Source organism: Sinocyclocheilus anshuiensis, unplaced genomic scaffold, assembly GCF_001515605.1.
Source record: "Sinocyclocheilus anshuiensis isolate Anshui unplaced genomic scaffold, SAMN03320099.WGS_v1.1 scaffold188, whole genome shotgun sequence".
Lineage (NCBI taxonomy): Eukaryota > Metazoa > Chordata > Actinopteri > Cypriniformes > Cyprinidae > Sinocyclocheilus > Sinocyclocheilus anshuiensis.
In genome coordinates this window covers 2,607,247-2,615,311 of record NW_015555768.1, presented here as the reverse complement: position 1 = coordinate 2,615,311, position 8,065 = coordinate 2,607,247, and the positions used below count along the sequence as shown (strand labels likewise).

Here is an 8,065-nt window from a genome sequence, read left to right as displayed (position 1 = left end):
GCATTTGGCTCCCAAACTCTGGAATAGCCTTCCTGATAACGTTCGGGGTTCAGACACACTCTCTCTGTTTAAATCTAGATTAAAGACACAGCTCTTTGGCCAAGCATTGTATAATAATACATAATCTTGTACTACAGTTATATCTGATCAAATGCACATTAGTATTCCTTAGCTTGGGTTGAACAAATCATTTTTGCTTGGTTGGAACAGCAGCTACGCTAATTATGTCTCTATTTGTTTCTCTGTTTCTGCCACGGGATTGACATTCCATGGTAACTAGGAATTACACAAGCTTCTGTCTGGATCCAACCCTTACAAAGGCCTGAGATGACCGAACACCTGAGAAGAGATGATGCCAACCCCTCAGAGGACCTCTGATGATGCCAACCCTGAAACAACATAAACTACCAAATTTTTTCTACAAGTTTGATTGCAACATATAATCACAATTAATTTTCTGTAAAGTTGCTTTGCAACGATTTGTATCGTGAAAAGCGCTATACAAATAAACTTGAATTGAATTGAATTCTATTGATCACGTCTTCACGTAGTTAAAATTCGTAGGTCAGAGTTCACCAAACATGAATGTTACACAGGTCATGTTTGGTGAACTCTTGCCTGATTCAATTTCATTGTACTTTAAAGCCAAAAGTATACTTCTTGTCCATGTTCTGCTCTGTCTCCCAAGCAGGCCAGTTTTTGTATCCTTGCGGACAACAGTGATACTCAGAGCATTTTAAAAGAACAAGCCGATTCCATCCATGCTCATTGTGAAAAGAAAACATTATGAAAGACCTGTGTGTGCAACTGTGTGCGAGACGGAGCGGGACATGACAAAAAGTATACCTGAGCCTTAAGTGTCTCACAATAGGATTTTTGCTTTTTTGAAGAAAAAGAGGATTAATAGAAATTAATTTTTGTAGTAATTACCATTATAACACAAGTGTTGTTGATTGAGTTGAATTTGTATTGAACCCAGAATATTCATTTAAGGGAAACATGAGGGTGTGTGTGTGTGTGAATATGAAGAACTGAAAAACACAAGACAGACCTACAGATCCATCTATGTATGTTCGCAGGGTCCTTCTTCTTATTAGGGATTTTTGTGGCAGTTGGCATACATCATAAGATGCATTACTGCCACCAAGGAGTGTGGATCAGGATTTAATAATTTTTTTATTTACTAAAATGCAAACAAAACTATATTCTCTTATCTAACTTTGCTTTCAGTATTGTAATAAAAATAAAAAATAAATCATCTTTTGAATACCTTTTCAAAATGTTTGTTAACTCAATTAATCTTATTTTTATTAAGTTTAGAAATAAGCAGAAAAAGTTGGAAATCATAACCCTAACCCTGGGAACATGGAACTGTTTCTTACTTTTTCTTTCTTTCTTTTTTCCCATCATCTACCTGTGATTATTTAATTTGAGTCATAACTGGGTCTCCCACTGCTCCAAAAGCCATTCTTCCTTCTACATTGTGCCACAAGTTGACCATACTTGGTTATTGCCTATTTCAGAGGCTCAGACTTGCACATCCCTATCACATGTATAGACACATACTCTCTCTATAGTTTCAGCTATCCATCAGTTGGCTGCTGCTGTTCACGGTTGGATGAGCCATGGACAGAAGTGAGTGTTATCATGGAGAGGCTGATAAAATTGCAGGAAGTCCAGAATTGGGGGAGGGATGGTGGCTATTTTAGCCAGGGAGACGCTCTATCTGCTCGGCCTGCAAATATCTCTGCCCAAGGCCAGCCAGGGAATGGAACGTCTGCTTGTTAAAAAATAAAAAATTGCAGACAGACAGCAAAAAGTGAGGACAGGATAATTCACAGGTCTCAGAAACAGACACAGGCCTGTTCATCACTGACAGTTACTCCGGGAAATGTCCTGGGAAAAAACATTACAGCTCTGGCTCCGGGGCCAGTGTGAGAAAGTTCGAGCCAGATGGCATAACTGTCACCTGCCCTATTGGAGCAGTGCCGCTTAAAGGGCTAATTCACCACTGGCAAGATGGGCTTTTAATAAAACTTGCCTGTCTATGCAGTAGAAACCTGAAAAATGGTTTGAAATAGGTCCTACATGATTAGGAAAAAAAGAGAAAATGGGCAGTGGTGTTCTCTTTTGCCAAAAACTTTTGATTTTGGTGCCATCCTTCTGTTGATCCGGAAAGGAGTAAACAAAATGCAGAAGTTTGATCTAGTTTAAAAAAAAAAAGCCCTGGAGCTGTCAAAACCAGCAAAATTACATCTGATGGTGCAAATGTGCATCTGGCAGAATTTTCCTAGCAAATAAATGGCACAAATAACACAGAGGAGTACATACTGCTCATTTACATACCCAACTGCCATTGTAACAAAACAAAGCTGGTTGGAAATCTGCAAACTTATCCTTTAAGTGTACATACTATATGTTTTTATGCCTTGCAAATTTGGTTTTCTATTGCACATGAAACAAGCCAATTCTGGTGATTTAGGTAACACAATAAAGTTTTAATACAATAAATGTTGTAATATTTTTTAAATAGAACAGAATGAGTTTGTGTGTATACCCTGAAGCACTTGCAGCTGTGTTTCTATGTGTTGTAGATAGTGACTGTGTGTTTTCAGAACCTCATCTCCACGGATCAGCTCCGCTCCGCCCCGCTCTCGTGCCTGACTGCTCTTCATGTTCAGTTCTCTCTCCACAGCCGCCAACTCCTCACGGGCCTCCTGCAACTCCTCCACCTTGGCCTCCTTCTTATGGACTATAATAGCAGCCTAAACACACAAATTAATTATATTTTAAATGTGTTTTAAATTTTTTTTTTTTTAATAACTTCTTGCTGGTTTATTGACTCCCACATTTTCTTAATATAAATTAGAATATTAGAGAGTTTTAGTAAGTTTATTTAGTTTTATTTTTTTACATATAATTTTTTTTTCCTCTGGAACATCTAAAATCATGCTGGAGCACATTCAAGCAAAAGACGGACAAACTCAACACTATGCTGATAAACAAATGTAATGCAAAATAGAAGAATTCTCACTAGTGGTGGTTTTAGAATGTGGTTTTGCATTCTACTGCACTGCTTTTACATTGTTTTTCTATGTAAACGCGTGATAGATGGACGTGTTTGAAATGGCGATTGAAAAACACAGTAATTAAGTAAAAAGAAGTTTGCCTTTTAAAAAAACACATCTCTAGACCTTTTTTCTATTCCACTGCCCAGCATTTCGCATTTTTAAATGCAAAAACATATTTTGTGTCAATGGCCCCATAGACCTTTGGAAACCACTGTATGTAGGATGATCAGTTGCCTGGGACAAAGGTCGATTATACAGTCTAAAATATTTGACATCAGAATGCCGCCACTGACCAATCAGAATGAAAAGAGCCATGTAATAGGCTATGATAATGGACATCTGGCAACTACATATGAAATAAATGCCCATTGTTGTATTAGCAAATCAGAGAACATCAAACATTCTTTCAAGTTCAAAGACATGCAGGACAAGTGCATCATCTCTCCATACAGGTATGAAGGCCACATGGTCACCTCTATCCTGTGTTTCCATTCTGGGCACGATGGGCATCAAAGGCTTAAGGGGCAAACACTAAATCACATATTACTCAACCCTGCATGAATAAAGATAGCCTGCAAAACAAAGTTACTGATCATCTTTCAAGAGCAAGTGTTTTGTAAATCCCGTGTTGAACTCCCCGAGATTAGAGAAGCAGTCATCAGTAAAATGACAGGAAGATTGCGGTTGTACTGCTGTGGTACAGTGGAAAAAATGAATTTTAACCACTGATTCTTTGCAGCCTAATCTTTCGGAAGTGAAAATAAAACGAATTTACTTTCATAGCATAGGAGACAGCATCTTCTCGACTTGAACAAGCTACAGTGTTTGAGGGCGGGTCAAGTTGTTTGCGGCTGGCCATCGTAGAACATTATGCAAATCTGTTACCCTGTGACGTGTAGCCATCACGGAAGTAGAATTCAAATTACTGGCGACTTGTTTAGTCAATTCTTTCTTTTGGGAGACAATAACTTTATTTATCGTGCACTTTTGGCTTTACAACTTTGCAGATCGTTTACATTCACATACAGATACATTACACACTGCATGAAAGGCAATATTCGAAATGGCATAATAGGGGCACTTTAAAATAATCTTATTTAAGGAATCACTCACATACATTTTTTAGTATGGGTGTGCACTGGGAATCGAACCCATGACCTATGCTTAAACTCAGTCAGTCATTCTACGACAGGAGTCCTTAAGTATAGCAACTTACTCTCTGGCTTTTCATCTGTACCAGCCTGCTGCAAGTCTTTGAGCTGGATCTGACATCTCTGCAGTCTCTGCTCTGCCTGGAAGAGCTACAAGAGAGACAAAACACAGCCTGAGCTATCAGAATGTCCAGTAGACAATGACTGATTGAAAATAGGTCATGGAGCTCCAATGAGTTTCTTCAGACATAAACATACGAACTGACATATTCGTGCAAATATTCAGACTGTCTGTACCTGGTTTTTCTGCTCCTGTTTCTGATGAGCAAGAGATTCTTCTTTTTCTTTTTCCACTCTTAGCTGTCTGGCCAGTTCCAGCATGCGTTGGTGGTTTGACACTGCCTCCACCTAGTGGACGAGAACAGCATCACCAAGCTGTTTCACATGTTCTATTCTAAATTTGTGAATTGTCAGGAATGGTTTTGAATATGGTTTAAAAAAAATATATAGATATATATATAGTATTATTGGGAGTTGCAAGGAGTTATGATCATATGCGTACATGGAATTTTCAGCTCCGATTTGAGCTTCGGAACTTTTGTGGCTATGAACATTTATTTCAGAAAAAAATATTTTATAATTGTTAAATAATTAGTCAACCTAAACCCACTTTGTTTTTATTTCAGATGCAATGGTGGTCCTTTATTTTGTGTGGATTTAAATGCATTCATTATTCCATTTAAGCCTTTTAAACAATGACCTCAGCAGTTGACTTTGATAGTTCTCAGCAAATGTGTGTATTTGCAGGTGCGATTCCATAATTATATTTAGTTTCACAAACAGATTCAGTAGCATTCTGTCTTTCTTACCCTCTTTTTAAGCCGCTCCACCCCTTTTATGAGTTGGTCCTTCTCCTCCTCCATTGCAACAATGTCCTGCAGCAACACATTATTATTGTGTATATAATGTGAAACTCTACATGACCAGATGGGACTTCAGCAACACTGGCTTTCTTACCCGTCGAATCTCAGCAGTGGAGAAACCTGAGCTCTTCAGCTGTTCACACTCTTTGTGGATGTTCTTGAATCCCTCCACCAGCTCCTCATACTATAAAAACAACAGAATGAAAACATTAGAATAAAGCACAAAAAATAAACATCTGATAATCTAAAATCATGCAAAAATACACAAACAGAATCTATAGGAGGTATATAAACAGGGTACAAAAGAGGCTTTAGCATTCACAACAAATGACAATTTTTTTTTAAAGTAAGCAATCATTATTTATACTGAATAATACATAATTAATTCATTATATATAATTATTTATACAAAATATATCCTAGGACGTTTTTCATATAACACAAAATATTATATGAGCTCTTTTTACAATTTTTTGCAAGCTTATCATAAAAATTTGGGACACTGATTTGTGTAATGTAATTATTTGCCAGCAATACATTTTCAAATTAAATGTCATTAATTTAATTTCTGATGAATTAAATAAATAATGTTTTATATATATATATATATATATATAGTCTTGAAAAAAAAGACAACAGTTTACACTCACTGTGTGTAAAGTGCCAGAATGTGTGCTAAAGATCAAAACAGATAGAATAGAATAGAATCTAAAAGCATTTTTGTTGTTGTTGTTGTTGTTGTTTTTAAAGGCTTAAAGGAATAGTTCACTCAAAAATGAAAACTTACTAACCCTCAGGTCATCCAAGATGTAGACGAGTATGTTTCTTCAACAGAACTGATTTGGAGAAATTTAGCATTACATCACTTGCTCACCACAGGATCCTCTACAGTGAATGGGTGCCGTCAGAATGATAGTTTGAACAGCTTTTCACTTCACAAGATGTTAATTGAGTCTGAATTTAAGTTGTGGATTATTGTGACGTTTTTATCAGCTGTTTGGACTCTCAGCCAAATCTGTTCCGATGAAGAAACAAACTCGTTTACTTCTTGGATTGCTTGAGGTTGTGTCAGTTTTAGGGGGAAGTCGTGGCCTAATGGTTAGAGAGTCGGACTTGTAACCCAAAGGTTGCGGGTTCGAGTCTCGTACCGGCAGGGATTGTAGGTGGGGGGAGTGAATGTACAGCGCTCTGCTCAATACCACAACTGAGGTGCCCTTGAGCAAGGCACCGAACCCCCAACTGCTCCCCGGGCGCTGCAGCATAAATGGCTGCCCACTGCTCCGGGTGTGTGTTCATGGTGTGTGTGTGTTCACTGCTGTGTGTGTGCACTTAGCATGGGATAAATGCAGAGCACTAATTCCGAGTATGGGTCACCATACTTGGCCACATGTCACGTCATTCATTTTTGGGTGAACTATTACTTTAAGCCATATGTTCAGTAGTCATACCTGGTGGTAGGTCTCAGCAATTATATCATCTTGGAGAAACTCAGCAGGAATCTCTAGTTTGACGAGGAATCTGGCCAGGTACGATCTCTTCTTCAGCTCTGGAATCCTCTGTAACAGCCAGTGCAAGATGGGGTGCACCACAGGCTTACTGCCAGTCACCAAACCCTGACGAAAACTGCTTCTGTCGAAGGAATACACATTTCAAAGATATATGAAGTACTTAAATGTACAAGAGTACAAATTCTAAACTTTTAATCCATTTCATCTTTCTGTTAGGATAGCAGAAAACAAACTTGGCTCCCATATATATGGTACCCAAATATGCCCAGTTTCATACTCTGTAACATTTTGCACTATTTCGGTCTTACACTTCAGACATTCCTCCAGGAGGTTTATATTTCAGCATCCCCAGAAGAGTAAACATTCTCTTAGCTGTCTGCTCAGGCATTTCCTCACGTATATCAATGGCTTGCTGAAACAAAAGATACATGGATAGATAAAGAGACAAGATAAAGTGTGAAAAACACACTTACAATATATAAATAACTGACAGATAAGGTCTGTATAGCTCACCAGTCTCTCAAATATAATATAGATAATAAAAAGCAGATGACAGATACTGACACAAAGAATACAGTTATGTACTGTTCTGTATTATATTAATTAACTGATATTGTGTATCAGTAAGTTAATAATAAAGATGATTTTTGACTTACCTTTGGATCAATTTCAGCCGGAACATCATTTAAAGTCTGCAGCAACTGCATTGTCTCCAGAGAGTCGAATGTAATGAGAGGTTTTTCTTAAAAGGCTCCCTGTTTAGCTGATCAACGATACATTTGAGCTGTTCGCTCATCTTTAAGGGTTTGTGGGTTTCAAACCTAAGAAATAAACAACCCTCACTAGCTTGCGATGCTTTGAAACATACTTTTTTCCCCAACTAGCTAATTGTCGAGTTGATTATCGGAGTATAGTTCTCTGAGCGTCTCCAGAGAGTCGAATGTAATGAGAGGTTTTTCTTAAAAGGCTCCCTGTTTAGCTGATCAACGATACATTTGAGCTGTTCGCTCATCTTTAAGGGTTTGTGGGTTTCAAACCTAAGAAATAAAAAACCCTCACTAGCTTGCGATGCTTTGAAACATACTTTTTTCCCCAACTAGCTAATTGTCGAGTTGATTATCGGTGTATAGTTCTCTGAGCGCTGTCACAGAATGTCGTTTTTTATTTGACTTTAGCAAAATTAAAACGATAAATACTTATATACGCTGTGTAACTGCGTGTACCGCGAACACATCAACAAATTCTGCCTAGGAACCGTTGTCACACAAGGCCTGGTTGCTAACAGGAAGTTGGTCATCTGAAGAGATTTCTTGTTTTTTTTTTAAATAAAAGTCTCCATAAAAGACTTTTAATGGTTTCTGCACTGCAAAGTTTAGTACCTGATTGAAAGAAAATATCATAAATTTAAATTT

General features: G+C 37.7%; 1 pseudogene; it reads right to left on the bottom strand.

The window, feature by feature from the left end:
- Positions 1–7,449, bottom strand: part of LOC107674292 (intraflagellar transport protein 81 homolog) — a 15,167-nt pseudogene extending 7,718 nt beyond the window's left edge.
- Between the last annotated feature and the right edge of the window lie 616 nt (positions 7,450–8,065).